Here is a 20,812-nt window from a genome sequence, read left to right on the forward strand (position 1 = left end):
ATTCAATTTGATATAATAGTAGCAACACTAGTTATTTTTCATAGACCTTTGATCTATCTTCAGTTTCTTAAACATCTCAAACTCTCATCAAAATTAGGGCCCTATTCAATTACTATTTAATGGGATTGAGTGTGTAATGCTGCCAACAGCCTATGTAAGAGAGAGGAAAGTAGTGAAATACATTCCAATTTAATACCAAAACAATAAAATACTCAGTGCAGTTTTTATTAATACAGTGAACACAGTAGTGTGCACCAGGCTCTTCCTTTTAACTTCTTTTTTCTTTGAAATATTTTATTGGGTGTTTTTTTTTTAGATTCATGTTGGGGAGGTTTATAACTGTAGGAAGTTAAAACTTACCACTCTCCTAGAAAAATGAAATATCCTAGGATATATTGAAAAGGTGGAATATTATATTTCTCTGGATCAGAAATGGGGAAACATGTTTTTAGGCAGGAAGCAAACTCACTCTTAATATCCCCCACATTTGTCAAGGGCTATTAAAAAGCCTGAGCTAGTCTACTCTACATAACAAAGGTAGGAATAGCCTTCTACAGAAACTCACCACATGGCATGTGGGAACTCAACCAAGCTTGGGACTCAAAAGACACACAACCTACAAAGTTAGCTAAGACAGACACACACACAAACACACACACACACACCACCCCGGGAGTCTGACAACCAATCAGAATACATTTTTACAGAGGAACAGGAAACAGGTGGGGCCAAACAGAGAGTATAAAAAACCACCCAATATCTTGAAGCACGTGATCCCCCTTTTCTGTTCATGGATCAGGCATGTGGTCCTGTCCACCATTAAACCATCTTTCCAAGCAGCCTCCATATTTCCAGTGCCTTTTTTCCCACTTGGAGCTGAACCCAGAAGGACATTTCTTCCAATGTAACCTCATGTGATTGTTGAGAAGTGGCAAGGCACACTTCGTTCTGCTATGTATAAATCGCAGCCTTCTTTCTTCCTTTGTGAGGAGATAACTAAATAATGCAGCCTTTCGGGTTTATAGACGTGAAGACTCAGAATTCCCTGGCCAATATAGCTGCTGCTGAAATTTCTGGGAGTTGAAGACCTCATACTTGGAGAATGCTTAGACTTAGAAAAGCTGGGCTTCCCTGCACTTTAATCGAATTGTGGGAAGCCAGGGAATATAATAACTATGAATAGAAGAATGTATAATAAGAAACAGGATGCTCACATAAATATTACTTGGCCATTTGATGACTAAAGTCAGCAAATGAACCCCACACCTCACCCACAAGATTAATGTTGCTTTAGGGTAAAAAAAAAGACATAAGGGTAATTCCCTTCCCATCAAATTGATCAAGAATGGTCAAAAATATATGAAAAGGGTTTCAGTGAAACACTAACCTCATATTTAATTTGGCAGGATTTAAATGCATGTGAAACTAATTTTTTGATCTCTTGCCCATCTCCATTCTAAACAAACTAGATGAAAATAGCTTGCTGCCACCCCAGGGTGTGATGATACTGTGAGATACTGCCATTCATAGTATAGTGGAAGCCCTTAAAAATTCTGGCCTGGAGCCTAATGAGATGTCTTAATTCCTTCCAAGGTTTCTTTTCTTTCTTTTTGTAAACCTCAGCAATTTGGGACATGTTACAACTGATACAGTTAGTGATGTATGCATGAAGGAAACAATACATCAGTTAAGAAAGGTAGTTTATTCTATGATAATAGTAGTCATTCCATTGATATATCAAATTATTCCTGGTTCTTTCAGTTGTTTCCTTCAGTCCAGGGAACTATGAATGTTCCTTTTGAATGAATCATGGACTGGAAAATGAGGAGCTAATGATCTTAAACCAGCTTTGTAAGGTATCATTGAATGTGTTCTTAGATCTGTCTTCAGTTGAAGAAAAGAATGGAATATGCAATCACTTAATGAAAGACATTGTAAAGACTCTGGATTTATGTCTGCATTAATATGCCTAGTTTGGCATTTTTCATCTGGTAAAATAAGACTTTCTGCTCCCCAGACTTCCAGTTTCATCTTCTTTAGCTCAACTCAGTTTCATACATATTTTCCAGGGTAAAATAGCAACCAAGAGGCCCATATAATATCTAATAGGGCAGGGGTGGGGAACTGTGGCTCTTTTGCGACTTGTGGACTTCAACTCCCAGAATTCCAGAACCAACATAGCTGCCTCAGGAATTCTGGGAGTTGAAGTCCACAAGTCGCAAAAGAGCCACAGTTCCCCACCCCTGTATAGGGTGTCAACCCTGAAGCGAACCTGGCTGAAGCCATCTTGTGCTGCCTCATAATTGCCACAAGCTCTCAGGGGGAACAGAGGGGGGAAATAAATAGGCTTGCTAATAGTAAAAAAAAAAAAAGGTTTCTTGTGGGAACCAAGGTCATCCCAACAGGTAGCAGTTGAGAGAGGAGAGGAGTGACCAAGCACCCTGACAGTTATTCACATTGGACAATGTGACAGGTGACATCTCGGGAGGAAAATATTTGCTCTTTTAACTAGGGAAAACCATGGGAACTTTTAGAGTTGGTTTTCACTAGCTGTGCCAATAGGAAGTACAATACAATAGTAGAGTTGGAAGAGACCTTGGAGGTCTTCTAGTCCAACCCCCTGCCTAGGCAGGAAACCCTATACTGTTTCAGACAAATAGCTATCCAACATCTTCTTAAAGACTTCCAGTGTTGGAGCGTTCAAAACTTATGGAGGCAAGCTGTTCCACTGATTAATTGTTCTAACTGTCAGGAAATTTCTCCTCAGTTCTAATTTGCTTCTCTCCTTGATTAGTTTCCACCCATTGCTTCTTGTTCTACCCTCAGGTGCTTTGGAGAATAGTTTGACTCCCTCTTCTTTGTGGCAACCTCTGAGATATTGGAACAATGCTATCATGTCTCCCCTAGTCCTTCTTTCTCTTAAGCTAAACATACCCAGTTCCTGCAACCGTTCTTCATATGTTTTAGTCTCCAGTCCCCTAATCATCTTTGTTGCTCTTCTCTGCACTCTTTCTAGAGTCTCCACATCTTTTTTATATCGTGGCGACCAGAACTGAATGCAGTATTCCAAGTGTGGCCTTACCAAGGCATAAGTATCCAATAAACATGTTCTTTGAGAAATCTACCTGCCTCGGAGGTCTGATTTTAGTGGATGTGTTACTCAGAATGCTGTCATAGGGATTGCTTTCCTCAATTTCTAACTAATACAGTACTGCCAGTATAAAATATTGCAGCTATAAAATGTACTAGTACTTTCACACACATATACACATAAAACAATAACATTTTCTTCTTTGCCACCATACAGTGTAACCATTTGCTATCATAGCACCTGGGCAGAGGGTATGCCATGTGCCAGATCATTCTCAAAGTGAGTAGATAGCTAAATGCATTATCCCATTTCCACATCCTTTGACACATCTATTAGATGTGTTTCACATTTTTATGAAATTTTCAGAAGTGTGAATGGATGAATATTTATGATACCAAGTACTCCTGTATTTCTTTTTTAAGAAAACCGATTAAAAAACCTTTTGACAGGGACTCCATTAGCCATGGGGGACGGAGAGGGGAAAATAACACGTGGGCTTAGAAGTGTCCACTGTCTATCAAATCTGCCCATCACTGGAGAATACCAATTCTCTTTCTCTCTCTCTCTCAGCCTTAATGTGCTTAATATTAATATCATTTTGATGTTTCCAGGCTGTTTTGATATAATATTTTTCCAAAGCATTATGGGAACCAGTATAGTAATGATAATGGTGTCCAGTTCAAGTTCAAGTTGCCACTCATTGCATCCTTGCATGATTTTGGACCCATTAAACCCAACATAAGCTTATGGGTTTATTGCTGTGAAAATATGAGCTCTTTGAAAAAAGGTATATTAATAAAAATAATAGTAACAATGATAGTATCATCATTACAATCGATTCCTGATTGTCCATCATGCTGCACAGTAAATTTGAAGTCAGGAACCCTAGGTATAAATAGCAGACAATTCTGTGGTGCCCTCTGAGCGTGCTTGTTTGCTTGCAGGCTTTTCATTACCCAACTAGATAACACCATCAGTGCTAATGAGGGCGGGGCTTGTTCCCTGTTTATATATGGTAGTGTTGGTGGGGGTTTTCTCCTTGGTATTTCCTTGATTAGTGTATTGTTTTCTGCATTGTTCCCAGTCAAGAAACTAATCAATCCTTAAGAACAGATACTCTTTTCTATTAGCCAGGGGTGTCCAAACTTGGGAACTTTAAGACTTGTGGACTTCAACTCCCAGAATTCCCCAGCCAGCATGGCTGGCTGGGGAATTCTGGGAGTTGAAGTCCACAAGTCTTAAAGTTCCCAAGTTTGGACACCCCTGCTATTAGCAGTCAATTCAAATCTTGGCAGTCCTCATAACATTCCACGGGCTACTACTGCCTCTTGCTGAAACAAGTTACAAATGTAATGTAAATGCCTCCTTGATGTTTTTTCCCCTTCTGTCCAACCTTAGTCTCATTCAATCTTGGATCCACAATTTTAATATGTACTTAGTGCTACTGATAAAAATGACAGCCTCCATTGTTTTAGACCTGTGTTCTTTTTCTAATTTGTAGTGATTTCATCAGACATCAGTATCTGACATTTTTCAAGCATGTTATGGTTACTAGTATAAGATTGAAATATTAGTGCCTTGCATAATAATAATAATAATAATAATAATAATAATAATAATAATAATAATAATAATAATAATAATAATAATAATAATAATAATTTATCCTACTTTTTAATATATAATTCAAGGCATTGAATATATCTAATTCTCTACCCTCCTATTTTAATATTCTCCTTCAAGGTTGGGAAATTGATTTTCTCAAAGAGTCATATGAGAAATTTGGATTATTGTGGAGAACTGATACCTCCCTCCCCCCCATCACCTCACCACCTCTGCCATGGGCTAGGCAGGGACAGTCAAAAAGGCCTAATATGCAATACAGCCCTGGTTCAATTCCCAGTAAGGGTATGGCTAGCTGATGAGACCTAAATAGGTTGAAATAGATCTATACTAGTCTCCCTTTATTTATTTATCTGCACAAATACAACACAAATATAAAAAGGCAACATTAAAAATAAAAATATGGTTTTCTGCCTGGATGGTCCTCTGTAATGAGCCGAAGGATAGAAAGGGAGAGTAGTGAGCTCCCTCCCATATTTGGGCATACCAGGGGTTGTAACACCAATACATATCTATTTCCCTGGCCTAGCTGATAAGGAAAAGAGCCTGTGGTTTAGTGGCAATTACATCAGCCTAATATGCAATACAGCCCTGGTTCGATTCCCAGTAAGGGTATGGCTAGCTGATGAGACCTAAATAGGTTGAAATAGATCTATACTAGTCTCCCTTTATTTATTTATTTATAAGCACAAATACAACACACACACACACACACATGTATATGTATATGTATATGTATTTGTGTTACAACCCCTGGTATGCCCAAATATGGGAGGGAGCTCACTACTCCCTCTTTCTGTCCTTCGGCTCATTACAGAGGACCATGCAGGCAGAAAACCATATTTTTATTTTTAATGTTGCCTTTTTATATTTGTGTTGTATTTGTGCTGATAAATAAATAAAGGGAGACTAGTATAGATCTATTTCAAGCTATTTAGCTCTCATCAGCTAGCCATACCTTTACTGGGAATCGAATTACATCGGCCTAATATGCAATACAGCCCTGGTTCGATTCCCAGTAAGGGTATGGCTAGCTGATGAGAGCTAAATAGCTTGAAATAGATGTATACTAGTCTCCCTTTATTTATTTATCAGCACAAATACAACACACACACACACACACACACACACACACACACACACATATATGTGTGTGTGTGTGTGTGTGTGTGTGTGTATTCCTTTATCTATTGTTTGGAGTTGAAAATAACAACTGATAGACAGCTACAAACCTACCAGTGCTGTTCAACTTTGCAAAGAACTCTGAAAAACCGTGGATAAAATAAAAAGTTCAATTTACTATGAGGCAAGGCACTAAGTGTCTTAGTTTAAGGGGGCCTGCTATTTGTAGTGTACACAAGATTTAGCAAATCCTGAATGTGTGCATCTGAATGTTCTTTTGGGTATATAATTTGCATGTTTATGAGAACATGCCCTCAGAAGTGCACACTACTCCTCACTAGGGGTTAAGAATTAATTTTTAACCTAGCTCTTGGTAAGCAGTCTTAAAGGCTTCTTTCTCAGCATGGAATTTATCTGGCTTACCAGACCAGTTAAGCTTGGATCTTAAATTTGTGTCACAAATCTAGCCAGAGGCTCAATTTGGACTTCCTCTGAATACTTTTATTTTTGTATTTGATCTCAAAGGGGGCTTGCTAAATGTTTTAGACATAGCTGGGGTTTTTTTCCTGGGGGGTAGGAAATGTGAGAGAATGGTGTGTCGTTTAAAAAGGCCAAGTTGAAACTAGAAAATACTGCCTTTTTGCACCAGGTTCAGTTTCACACAAAACCTTTCTCCTATATTTCCATTGTTCATGAAAGATGATATTAATCATGAACTTTAAAGATTGCTTGTGTAAATAACAGATCTCATGGTACACAGCTCAAACTTTAAATCCAGTTGTAAATCTTGTGCAAAAGATGTCCAAAATGTGCAACATTTCCAATATTTTTTCTTAACAAAGTCTATCCGTTCCCTTTAATTAGATGTGTATGGCATAAAAATCTTTACCAATAATCTTTACTACGGTTGCAGGAACTGGGTATGTTTAGCTTAAGAGAAAGAAGGACTAGGGGAGACATGATAGCAGTGTTCCAATATCTCAGGGGTTGCCACAAAGAGGGAGTCAAACTATTCTCCAAGGCACCTGAGGGTAGAACAAGAAGCAATGGGTGGAAACTAATCAAGGAGAGAAGCAACTTAGAACTGAGGAGAAATTCCCTGACAGTTAGAATAATTAATCAGTGGAACAGCTTGCCTCCAGAAGTTTTGAATGCCCCAACACTGGAAGTCTTTAAGAAGATGTTGGATAGCCATTTGCCTGAAACGGTATAGGGTTTCCTGCCTAGGCAGGGGGTTGGACTAGAAGGCCTCCAAGGTCCCTTCCAACTCTACTATTGTATTGTATTGTATAAAGGAGAATATTTGTAGCTCAGGGTTGAAATGAAGGCTCCTTGGTGTTCTCTGAGCTTGCTTATTTTCTTGCAGACATTTCATTACCCAAACTAAGTAACATCATCAGTGCTAGTAGGGAGTGCTCTTTGCTGACAGTTTATATTCTGGTCTCTTGCCTGTCAGTGTTAGTGGGGGTGATCTTAGAGATTCTTTGTTGGGCTCTTTACTATTGGCTCTTTGGTAGTTTCTTGATTGGGGGTATTGTTTACTTGACTGTTGGTCTAGAAGTTAACCTTGGGGGTAATCTATCCTTCTCTGGGTGCTGATTGCTGATGGAGAGGTGCTTAGGTCTTTTTATTCCCTTTTGGGATGGTTGATTGTCTCTTTTGCATAGTTCTTGTCCATGTTGTTAATGTCTACGTGTTTATTGATGGATAATTTGTCAGAGTGCCAGGCTTCTAGAAATTCCCTGGCATTTTTGGACTTGGCCTAGTCTAGGATTGTCACATTTTCTCAAATGAAACAATGATTAAATCTGTTTATATGTTGTGAAGGTAAAGAATTTTCAAGTCTTCTGACTGCTAGCTGATGCTCATGGATGTATCTGCTAGTATTCTGCCTCTTTGTCCTACATAGTGGTTGTTGCAGTTTTTACTTATAGATGACTCCTGTTTTGTTTTGTTTTTCTTTTGGGGTGTGGAGTCTTCTGGTTTGATTAGGATGTTTTGAAGGGCTTTCATTGGCTTGTGTGCTATGCTGATTCCATGTAGTAGTCTGTTGGTGGTTTCTGAGATATTCTTGATGTATTGCAGTGTAATTCTTTTTAGGGTTTGTGTTGGTTGTGTTGTATTCGGTTGAGTGGTCAGGGACTTTTTGATAAAGTTGCATGGGTATCCATTCTGTTGGAATGTGTTGTATAGATGCTCTGTTTCCCACCCACCCCCCTGCTGTTCTAGGTTGCTGCAGTGTGTTTGTGCTTGTTTAAATAAACTCCATAGCTTCTCTTGTGGAAGGTTGGGTAGTTGCTTTGGAAGTGGAGCACCTAGTTACTATGGATGATATTTCTGTAGACTTGTGTTTCTAGTTTGGCATTGAGGTCTCTGCTAATCAGGATGTCCAGGAAGGGTCACGAGTTGTTATTTTCTTTTTCTCTACTAAATTGGATTCCTTTAAAAATGCCATTGATTGTTCTGTGGGTGTTCTCTAATTGGTCCTCTTTTCTAATGGTGAAGGTGTCATCTACACATCTGATCCATGTTTTCAGTTGTATTTGTGGAAGTGATATGGCTTCTAGATGTTGCATAAGTCCTGAAAGCGATGAGCCCCTAGATGTCCCTTTAATTTGTTGGTAAATTTGTCCATCAAACTGGAAGCATGTAGTTAAGCATAAGTTCATGAGTGTTTTGATCTTTGTGTATTCAATTACATCAGGTGTGCTATGAAGCAATGTGGTCATGGATTCTTTGGCTAATTCTGGATCTATAGATGTGAACATAGCTTTGACATAAAATGAGAACCTGATTTCGTTCTCATCTGTAGTCACATCCCTGATTATTTAAAGACACTGTAGTGGAAAGTTAAGGGAGTGTTTGCTTCCTCTTTTGAAGTGGAAGCTTTTTAGTTCATCCTTTTGGAATGTTGCATGTAAGGGTCCCTGGTACTGATACACACACACACGTATGTATGTATGTGCATATATGTGTATATGTATATGTGTGTTTATGTTTGTGTATGTTTATGTATGTGTGTGTATATACATGTATACACATACACAAACATATACAAACACACCTATACATATGCATTACATACCTATACATTACACACACACATACACAAACACACACACAAAAATGAGCTAGATTTGTTATTGGATCCTATTCCTAGTCGATTGCTTTAATTCTTTCTTAGTTTATAGCCCTGATGATCAAATAAAATGGCATGCTTTCTTACTGCAGTCAGCTTGGTCCAAGGGTTTAAAATGGCTAAAGTGAGCACAGATGCTTTCACAAAAGTAAGATGTGTGTTTCATGTTCAAAGTGATATAGGGGCCCAGCTCTTGAGAAGAGTTCTGAAAAGGCCAGCCAAAGAGTGTACAAGAGATTCTCCACACACATGGAAGCTGAATTATGCAGGTCTTGTCAACAATTCCCTTCAAAAGAGTGGAGCTGGTAAAAGGAAAGAAAGAAGGGTAAAAATATGTGTCCATCCTCTTAGAAAAGGGGGAATAGGCGCTTTTTATCCAATGCCCCAGAACTGCTTGTTGGGATCAGAACATTTGCACTCCCTTGTCAAAACTAAGACAAAAGGCATTTTGACTGAGAGGATAAACAGATGCAAATACCTAAATGGCTGCTATTGGCATGGATCCAAGGGTTGGGGTTATTCTTTACAAAGGTTGAGCTGATTAGGCAACTAAAATAATAGCTTTTTCTTTTTTCAAGTTTCTGTTCTTTTTTGCTTTCTTTCTTTTCTCCTTTTCGGCAAATTCTGGCCACACTGCTTCTCTTTTGCATATTTGAACATTGGACACACAAGGCATCTTTAAAACATAAAGTAAATAAAATGTCTTTCTTTCTGTGAAGATCAAATGAGATTAGCCTGAAACTAAACATGTCAGATATATGGCTTCCCACCACCTGCTACACATACCACAGTGGTGGCCCAAATGAAGAACAGGAATTAAAAGGAAACAAAACACAAAACAACATCCACGTGGTCTGGTGTTACCAATGGCATCTTTGTGATATGCTAATGATTCTCAAAGTGTGAGGTGGTCCTGCTTGGGGAGGCACAGACAGTTGCTTAGGAAACATGATCTTTCCTCAAACTTCCCTTCTTTCTGGAAGCGGGAGTAGATCCCAAATCCATATATATATATATATGATGCAACATTGGAAGCTATAATGCACCCTTTTTTTACATGGAATGCCAGTCAAATGGTTTTATTGGAATGATTTCAGGGTATTTTGTAAAATATGTGGCATAATTACTGCAACATAAAAATTATTTCAGTTATTTCTAATTGTGTTAATTTCTAAGCAATCTCTTCTATATAATTTTCTTCTTTCAGATCCAAAAGATGCAAAGCTGTCAGTGTAAGTCGTTTATTATTGTTGTTGTTGCTGCTGCTGCTGCTGCTGTTGTATTATTATTATTATTATTATTATTATTATTATTATTATTATTATTTTAAAAGTGCTGCAATAGAATGAAATAATGTTGGTGCAGAAAATACCCGTGTAGAAACAATCCGACGATATATGTATATTATGTAATTTTGAAAGATTTCTATTTTTTTTTTAAAAAAAGAATTCTCCAGAAGAAACCACAATGTGCAACTGAATTATAGTAATTGATGAATTCTGCACGAGGGCATTCCTTATGATTTTGTTTTCAACAGAAATGACAATCATGCAAACGTTTCATTGCTAGCATCTTCTTCTGTCTTTGATCTTAAAACAGCGTTTGTGGCCATTTGCAGCTTCCTGCAGACATGACCTCATTTTCTGATGGTTTTACTGAAAACTTTATTGAAAATATTTCATTTCAATTGTCCACATGAGAACAGATTTCCAAATGTTAATCAAGGTATAGGAAACTTCGTGAAATCAGACCCAATATAGAAAGAAACCAGATCCATAGGGCACATTTTGGTCTATCAATATATCTAACAAAGGACTCCTCTTAATTAGATAACAATGTAGCTGTATTAAGATAAATTGTAAGTAATGTTTTAATATGAACTGCTACACTGGCCAGGAAGCTGGACTTCATGGTTGATGGTTTCGTATACATATACTAGATGTTTTCAAACTTATGATTCTTTGATTCCAAGGTGTTTGCTACTATTTGATTAGCTGATTGATTCAATTATATAGTATGTATGTATGTATATATGTATGTGTGTATGTGTGTGTGTGTGTATGTATGTATGTACTGTATGTATGTATGTATGTATGTATGTATAGATAGAAAGATAGAAAGATAGAAAGATAGAAAGATAGAAAGATGATAGAAAGATAGAAAGATAGAAAGATAGAAAGATAGAAAGATAGAAAGATAGAAAGATAGAAAGATACATAGATAGATAGATAGATAGATAGATAGATAGATAGATAGATAGATAGATAGATAGAGATTGATTTACGTTTCCAGCCTATGAATAGAACAGACCAGAATAGAATAGAAGTTGGAAGGAACCTTGGAGGTCTTCTAGTCCAACCCCCTGCTTAGGCAGAAAACCATGTACCATTTCATACAAATCCAATCTCTTCTTAAAAACTTCCAGTATTGGAGCATTTACAACTTCCAGAGGCAAGTTGTTCCACTGATTAATTGTTCTAAAATTTCTTCTTAGTTCTAGATTGCTTCTCTCTTTGATTAGTTTCTACCCATTGCTTCTTGTCCTGCCCTCTGGTACTTTGGAGAATAGCATGATTCCCTTTGTGGCAACCCCTGACATATAGGAACACTGCTATCATGTCACCCCTAGTCCTTCTTTTCATTAAACTAGGCTTACCTATTTCTAGCAACTGTTCTTTATAAGTTTCTAGATGCAGTATTTTAAATGTAGCCTTACTAATATCATTAAGTTATATTCATACATATTGTATTTTAGATATGTTCACTCTTTATATGTTCACAAGTGATAGCAACCATTAGCCATAAGTTAGCTGGAAGCAAACTCAACGGATGCTTTTCTCTGAGTTATCTGAAAACCATCTGTCTGCTTTCTAATAGTCATGCCACGGCAAGCTGGAACAATGACTATTTCTAGCCTTGTTCTCTCTCTGGCTTATTTTGCCTGAAAGTACTTCTCAAGTAGAGTCAGGATCATACATATAGTCACTGAAAAAAATAGATGATATACTGTAATTATAGCACTGGGAAAGGAGTTAATGGAGGCATTCATGACCAAACTACGATTGGCAGTGGATGTGTTGTGTGAATGTACCTTTTGGAAGCAATTGTGGTAGCAGATGTACCATAAGTACAAAAATTAAAAATCTGTTTTGTTATTTAAAGTATTTTCTACAAGAACTCTTTATATACAATCCTATGCATATGAACTGAGAATCAAGGTCAAGATAAATGAGGAAAAAGTTATTGCCAATTATTTTGCAACACACCTCATTTCAACGTAGTATAAGGATGTTGCCTTACAGCTTGTAAGAACTATAAATAATGTCTAATATTGTGAGATCAGCCATTTATAAAAGGCTCAGTGGACTCTTCAGCTTATATCAGCATGGAGGAAAATAAGTAATGAAAAATAAAACAACTTCCAGCATGCATCAAAGAGCAGTGTGCAAAGCTTTAGCCTTAGTGCTGCAACTTCTGGATTTTGTGGTATTAGTCATATCCTTAACATGACCTTAATTCAATTTTGTGGCTTTATATTTACATTTTTTTTATTATTGCCTAAAAGAAATGGTAGGTGGTTCTTCACAGCAAAGGCCTAGAGCAAGGTTTGAATATTAAGAGCATGACATTAAACGTGCCAAAACAAGGTAAGGCAATTTGGGACATATAAAAAGAGATGGAAAATGTAAGAAGAGACTTCCAAATGCTGATTTTACATCCTTGAAGTCATTTGTTTTAAGCTATATTTATAAGCAAATCCCTTAGAGAAGACAAATGCTTAGTTTTATGAATTCATAATACCTAAATGTATTCAACAAGTAAACTATATCCTTGTTATTAGGAATCATATTTTCACAACTTTTAAGCACCAAAATCATGCTATGCTGTAGCTCACACTAATATACATTTGATGCACCAACATATGATTTGATGCCCCAACATATAATGTAGCCACTTATTAATGCTAATAGATTTGAGGGTTTTAAAAAATCATTAGATTTATACATGAAACAAAAAGATTTAGGAGAATTTTGAATGTGGTACCTGGGATGGATATTTTAATTCATTTTCTCTCTCAATTTAATATGTTAAGTTGTTCCCCATCTTCTCAAGCTTTCAATAGCATATATTTGTAGAACCTTTCACAATAATAATTAGATTGACCTTTTCCACAGTGAGATCTACAATATAGAGCTGCAACTGAGACTGGCCTTCTTACAGTTTAGTAGAGGGCTTAGAACATTTTTAGTCAAAATGTAATACTTTTTTGTCTTATGTGAACTGCAGTTGGAAATGGGTGGCATATAAAACTTTAAAATAGTTAAATAATTGTACTTCATTGGTTCTATATTTCTATGGTTCCTTTTCTAGGCATTTATACATGAGAGAATGCAGAGGAAATGTAAGAACATGTTGACTAAAGTAAATTAGAGATCATGATAGCTGAAGAAAATGGAAGACCTGAAGAATGGGAAGATATATTTTAGGTCTGGTATTTTACAAACTTTTGAAGAAGTTTGAGGTTTTAATATCCAAGCACTTGGATAGGAAAACTTGCAGAATTTCTACCAATTACTGAAGAAAATATTGGGTGAGAGATGGTTGTAGAGTCCAACTTGACACAACAAATTTTTCTAAGTTTGATTTCTTGTTCCCTAATATGTACATAGACGTTGAATCCTGAACAAAGGCTAGAGAGATAATGCAAGAAAATAAGATACTATTGAGAATGAGAGGCCGCTATTGAGAAATATGAAATCATACATATCTAACCACTACCTGTGATGAACTCAACATGTTGAATGTGCTGTTTAGAAATTAAAAATAAAAATAATCTGTGGAAGAACAGGTCTCCTAATGGCTCCCCAGCCCTCTTCTGTCTCTTCAGGGTTCCCAATGCATCCCTTAATTTATTTTTTCATTTCAGTTTGCTCTTTGCTTGTATACTTATGATTTTATAAAACTACTTACCCACTAAGTAATTAGGCCTGTGTGAACAATTTGCTTGTGGACAGGAAAGACACTTTTTTTTTGATAAAATGCTTCTAAGAGTTACAAGTTGTCGGGTCAATGTTGTCATTATGCAACTAGAATGGCTGCAGGCTTCCTGCCAGTTCTAACCTCTTCTATAGAAGAAGTTCCACAAATCTACAGTGCCGTTTAGAACCGGTTCCAGCTCCCTCCCCCTGCCCATCTGCACATCATCAAGATGGAGGGCGAGATGAGGAATTCTGGGAGTTGAAGTCCACAAGTCTTAAAGCTGTCAATTTGAACACCCCTGGGTTTTTTTTCTCTAAAGGGTTAGGGGTGCAAGGGTCTTGTAACTTGACAGCTTTAAGACTTGCATGCTTCAAATGCCAGAGTTTCTGAGCCAACATTTTGGTTGCTAAGCAAGAGCGTTGTTAAGTGAGTTTCACCATATTTTACAAGTTGGCCACGCCCACCCAATCACATGGCCAGCAAGCCACTTCCACAAAGCAGGCCACACCTACAGAAGAGGTTCTAAAAAAGTTTGAAACCCACCACTGCTGCCAGCATAATTGGAAGGATTTTCATTGCCAAAATGGTATTTAACCTGTCTAAGACTTAAGGCACTCACTTTGACCCCAAGTCCCTCTTTTAACTACATAAAGGAGGTTGAAAAGCTGAAAAGATTGATTTTATCCATTCTGAGGATCTTTTGGATATTCTTTGCATGGATCTACAGGGAGCCCATTTCTGAGGTGAAAAAAATATTCAATAGATTTTTCATGGTGCGTCATTGTAGAATCTGGCAAGACTTTATTTTGATTATTGATGAAATGCCTTTCTAGACTGTTTGAACTTAAAGTTGATCCTGAGGGTAGAAAGGGGTAAGAGAATGCCACTGCTCATCCTTCCAATATAGAAGTAAAAGCAAAGGGATGCTCATATTAATGGATGCAGTAGATGGATAGCATAATTACAGAAATTGTTTGCATTACATTTTTTGGGATTTTTAAAAAACTTCTCAGTTAATCCCCCATTCATCTACTAATCCAGGATAACCCAGTTTATTTTCTGCTGGATCAGCTATGTATTGTCACCTGCTGGGGGTCCCCTAAAGTAGTTTTCTAATTATAAAACATAATATTTTATTTTTTAAGCCAGTGTTTAATTGAACAAATGATAACTAAGAAATAGTTTTTGAGAGTAATTTGGTGTAGTGGTTTAAGGCACCAAACTAGAAATCAGGATGCTGTGAGTTCTACTCCTGTTCAGCTGGGTGCCTTTGGACCAGGGATTTTCTCTCAGCCTTAGGCTGAGAGTGGCAAAACCACTTCTGAAAATTGTTGCAAGGAAACTGAATGAACTTGTCTAGACAGTTGCCAGGAGTCAAGAGTGACTTGAATATATGTGCACATACATACACACACGTACACAAGGGTTTAAATTAAAGAGGCAACATTTACGAAGAAAGAGACAATATGAACTATTGAATCAGCATTTAATTTATTGGCCATAAAACCAACAATGAAACTGAGGAAAATCAAGAGTGAGAATAGATTTGTACAAATAGTTGTATTTATTCTTAAATTTAGATCAAGGCTAAAACTAAATAAAGCCATTGTATCAGGCAATTTAGTGATAGGCGAGGACATTAACTCTTCTCCCAGCAGATTATCTCTGCAAATCCTTATGAATTGTATTTTGCTACTTTTCTCAAAAGGCTAATGAGATGGAAATAGAATAGCCTTTATTGCAACCTGGTGCCCTGTGGAGATGTTCGATTACAATTCCCACTGTTGCAAGCTAGCATGGTTTATTATCCTGGAGAAAAAAAATAGCTTGAAGGCCAGCAACAAGACCTCTTCTTCATCTTGCCAATGGATAAGACATGGAATTATGGATTTAAGATGTGAAAAAGGCAAATCCTGATGAAACATTAGGAAAAAGTTCCCAGAAAAATCAATGGAACAATGGAACAGTGGAACCCATTTTTAAGGCAGATGGTATATTTCCATCCCAGCACGTGTTCAAGTAGAGACTGGATAGCCATTTGTTCAGGATGCCTTAACTTGGATTCCTGAATTGGAATTGGAATCTAAGGATTCAAATGGTATATTGAGGAATGGGTGGGAAACTTTATCATAGTTTTACATTGGCACTATACAAACTTTCAGACAGGAGGTGAAAAGAATGTTTGTTACTTAAGTAAAGTTTATTCCAAAGGACACTTCATCAGTAGTGCTTTCAAGATGGACAAGCAGTTATTGTTAACATAAGGCCTGCATAATAGTACACTGAATCTAACAAAAATGTATTTTTGCAACAAAAATAAAAGTTATCCTGTTTCACCTCTTCCAGAGAGGATAAGTTAGATATCTTAAAGGGAGGACTGTTATTAATTTGGACTCTTCCCCAAAGGGATAATAGGGTTTATGGCAACTAAATTACTGTTAAAGCACAGGGTATGTTAATTGTTTGTATGAAAAACTAAATGGCTACAAGTCATATCTGAATGTTTTGTTTACAAGCAGGAAAAAAAAGGCAAGCATTGCAGAGCACATACCATTTTGAAATATGCAGCCCAAATAGGTTATTTAAATGTGTGTGTAGGATAGGTTATACATGAGTCTTTCATTTTGGATCTGTCAATAGATGTCTATTAATTGGATAGTTCAATCAACAACCTAACCACTGCTCAAGCTTGAAAATTTTTGACTTATTCATATTTGTATATAGGTAAACCTCTAAAAATGATTAGGGCTCCTCAGTGGTAGGTTCTAAATTTTTTTATTACCAGTTCGGTGGGATGTGTGTGACAGAGTGGGCATGGCCAACCTGATGTCATTCACACCCATGCCCAGTCAGTCACATGCCCGCCTGCCACCTAGCCATGCCCACCAAACCGGCAAAAATTTCTGTTTTGCCAGCTGGAGGGCTGGCAAGGAAGCCTCACTTTCTCTGTGCTGCAGTTGTTTCTATTCAGCACGGTTGTTTCTACCTCAATGGTCCATGGCCTCCCGCTATGGACTGATGCTGCAGAAGGGCAGGAAAGAAGCCAGTCTTGGGAGAAACCTTCTCCCCCTCCAGAGAGCCCATGTAGGGAGAGAGGAGATGAGCTGGTTTGAACACAGGCGGGCAGTTTGTGGCTGGCGCATTCTTCTCTCTTAGGGCAGCTACAGCAAGATGCATGTTGCAGCAGTGCCCGTGCCGCCTGCCTGGGTGAAGACAGTGCGCGGGTGGGCGAGTTTTTCCTCTCTCTCTCTCTCTCTCTCTCTCCATCTGTTACCCAGGGGGTAACAGCTGAGTGAGGAGGGAAGGAGAGGGGCTGGAGAAAGAAAGGAGGCATGCAGCCCCTGCTGCCAAGGGTAAAGGGGAGTCCCCTCCGGGCATCCTTTTGTCTCTGCTTAACCCCCCCCCCCCCGATATATATTTTTTGGCCTGGTGCATGCCAGGCAGAGAATCCCTGGGCACTGATCCTTAGCAGTGTTCTGCCCACCAGTTTCAGTAGGACCCCTGCTTTCACCAGCGCCTAACAGTCCATGTCACCCCCTATACACACACACACCGTGCTTGCCCTGGAGGTACCCTGGCAGTAGCAGCTGAGTGAGGTAAGGAGAGGGGCCAGAGAATGAAGTGAGCATGGTGCAGCCAGACCCACCACATCTTCGCAACAGCTGAGGATGGAAGAGCCACGTCTTCCATCCTCAGCTGTTGCGAAGAAGGGGCAGCTCTGGGTGTGCCACACCCCCTTCATTCTCTTTGAGAGCTGCTTGGCACCTTGTTAGCAAACCCACCACTTGAAACTGACTGCAACCGCCACTTGGACCTCCAGGCGGCTAGCGAAAGGGGAGCAAGGATCCCCCTCAGCTTTTTTTTCCCGCCAGTGGAAAAAGTGTTGAGAGCTCACCCCTGCTGCCCTGCCCGCCGCTTGGAGCTCCAAGGCAGGGGCTGCAATGCTGGCAGCTTCAGGAAATGCTGGCCGGTGGGGGGGGGGGCTACGCTAGCACGAATGCTTAGTGTGTGTAGGCAGGAGGAGGCAGTTCTGTGGATGCATGTGAAGAAGGCGAGGCAGGATGAGCGTCAGAGTGGGCCGGTTTGGCAGTATGGCCAGCCATCCATCACAACCGGTCCACCCAAACCAGTCTGAACTGTGAACAACCCATTTCTGGGGCTCCTATTATTAGTAATTGGGAAAAGGTGATTGAGTTCCCATCAACAAATTAGCAGTAGAAAAAAATGGTGAGGAGTGAGATCATAGTCTTCATAGAAAAGAACTAGTGCCTATATGTTGTTTTGTATGAGCCTTAGTTTACTTGCCAATGGGATCAAATTTATGTTAAGCCACTCAAAGTTGCTTTGAAGAGTGAAATGTGCAGCATATAAATTTAATCAATCAATCAATCGGGATTTGTACACTGTCTTTTATCATTGTATTTGTTTAATTTGAAAGCCATGTAAGTTATGCAAATACATTTTTGAAACTTATTTAGAGAAATCAAGTAGAGTGAAATCAAAATAAAAAGTGTTTGGTGTAAACTCCAAAGTAAAAGGTTATTTTTCTTAAGTTCCATCTTCTTTTTTTAATAAATTGATTTAGTTCTAAATCCAGTATATTTCATTTTAGCTAATCGAACTGAAGTTAGTATGAAGCCCTTTGCAGCTGGCCAGACCAAGTAAGTAAAAACTACACAGATTTCAGTAAGTACCTTGAGAATGCTACTCTGAGGTAAATACTGAATGCCTGAAAATGAATGGGAATTTGCCAAATGGATTTAAGGTGGAATATCTTTGAACACTTTGAAAGGCAGTTTCCCACATCTCTCCTCAACTGGACTGAGTCCTTATTTAGAATATCTTGTGTCAACTAACTAACTCATTACTATCTCCTCCTTTGATTTCCCAGTGTCCCCATAATCTTTCACAGCCTGAGGAGCAAACTCAGATACATCAAAATCCTTAGAGCTGCAAGCTGTGCACCCATGACTTAAGATTTTGTACTCATATATAGCTGTGTGTTTTGTGAGACTCCAGAGTTCATAAGAGATAAGTCTGTACACTCTGTACATTCTAATTTTGCTATCTTATTGTTCTGCTATATAGATTAAGTCTAAGCTAAACGCTATTGCCAAATTTTTCCCCATGTCAACTTATTGTTGAGCTTCTTTTAAGACTAAGGTCTTCAGATGTATTGGGGGAAATTGTTTTTTTCAAGCATTAGAGTTGAAATGCTTCCTCATCTCTGATTAGTCATGCTGGTGCCACATTTGCACTATTGTACTTAAACGAATCCTAAGGTGGAGTTGCCATATAACTCCGACAGCCAGATGCATGGCTCATTATTTAAATAAGAAATATAATAAATAAACCTGAAATTAGATTGAAAGTCATTTCTCTGTAGCCTTGTTTGTGGACTTCCTATAGGCCTTTAGTTGGCTATTATAAAAAACAGAATAGTGTAGAATTTGGCTGATCTAGCAAGATATTCCTGTGTTTTTATATGTCTGATTGATGTCAGAAACAGTACTGAAGCAAGGCTAGTCTTTAGAAAAATGAATTAAAATACTATTCTCCGGGGCTGATGAGGTGGAGGAAATAATTTCTTGGAAAGTCTCTGAAATCTTATATCCTTTATTGCCTCTTGTCACATATTCCTTTATGAAAAATAAAAGAAGAAACGAAGAAATTTCCCATGATATACCTCTTCTTTTATGAGGGTGAATAACATCATGGAGGACCACTGTGTTAAGAAGACAAAAGAAAGTGAGAAGAGCAAAATAAAAATTACTGCATTATATTCCATCCAAACTTTGAAACATTGAATTGGCTATTTGTGAACATTCATGAACAGGTTTATGTTTTATATAGAACAGTTAGTTTAAAGGCTGAGACATTTAAAAGGGAATTTGTTTTATTTATACCAAGCCTTCAAACCCCAAGATCCGCAAACTACCATTAATAAGAGCCGAGGTGGCGCAGTAGTTAGAATGCAATACTGCAGGCTACTTCTGCCGGCTGCCTGCAATTTGGCAGTTTGAATCTCACCAGGCTCAAGATTGACTCAGCCTTCCATCCTTCCGAGGTTGGTAAAATGAAGACCCAGATTGTTGGGGGCAGTAGGTCGACTTTGTAAACTGCTTAGAGAGGGTTGTAAAGCACTGTGAAGCAGTATATAAATCTAAGTGCTATTTCTATTATGCAGAAGCATTCTGTAAAATCTCTAAAATCAATGACTGGAAATAAGTAAAATTGTTTTGGGTGATGCGATGTATAGTTTTCGAAAGAAAAATTATAGTTCAACTTTGTCATGAATATTATAGTATACCGAGTCTGGAAATCATCCTAAAAATGGGGTTATATTGAGTTGTGGTTTTTGTTATATAGTTGCTGTAGAGATCATGCTGATGCTCAGTCAGTTTTATCATTTAAGGAGAATACAAGGGATTTTGATTCACTTCCCAAGTTTATACTTCAGACAATATGTGAAAAGCATGTATCTCTATGGCTGATTCATAAACTATTCTTATAGCTGGAGTGCTGGAGCGACACACTTAACAAAATAACTTTTGCACTTATAATGGAATATCTGAGTTACTTTAGGGAATGAGGGAAAGAGATGCTGCCTAGAGAACAATCAAACCAGAGAGGGAGGAGCCCTCAAGGGCTTAATGGTCAGAAAAGGAAATTAGGAAGGACTTGCCCTAATTGATCAAGCAGATAAAAGTAGTTTCATGAAGTTTGCACCTCAGACTTCCCAGATTCTATGAATTCTACATTCAAGTAGAATTAGCTTATCTAGTTGTGTTTTCTACCTGGATTTACCTGGGAGGGCTGGCAGCACTCTTCATACCAAGACACTTTGCTATGTTTTT

The 20,812-nt window shown here is 38.1% G+C and overlaps 1 long non-coding RNA gene across 4 annotated transcripts in view; it reads left to right on the forward strand.

Annotated features, from left to right (window-relative positions):
• The window catches only part of LOC309383670, a 221,590-nt gene that overhangs the window by 114,157 nt on the left and 86,621 nt on the right, over nt 1-20,812 (forward strand). For 2 of the 4 annotated variants that reach the window (XR_014173886.1, XR_014173888.1), the window contains exons 3-4: nt 10,183-10,207; nt 18,568-18,616. This is a non-coding gene — a long non-coding RNA (uncharacterized lncRNA). The remainder of the gene's footprint in view (nt 1-10,182; nt 10,208-18,567; nt 18,617-20,812) is intronic. The other 2 variants (XR_014173887.1, XR_014173889.1) reach the window with 1 other exon arrangement.

The sequence above is a fragment of the Natrix helvetica genome, assembly GCF_964273705.1.
Source record: "Natrix helvetica genome assembly, chromosome: 1".
Lineage (NCBI taxonomy): Eukaryota > Metazoa > Chordata > Lepidosauria > Squamata > Natricidae > Natrix > Natrix helvetica.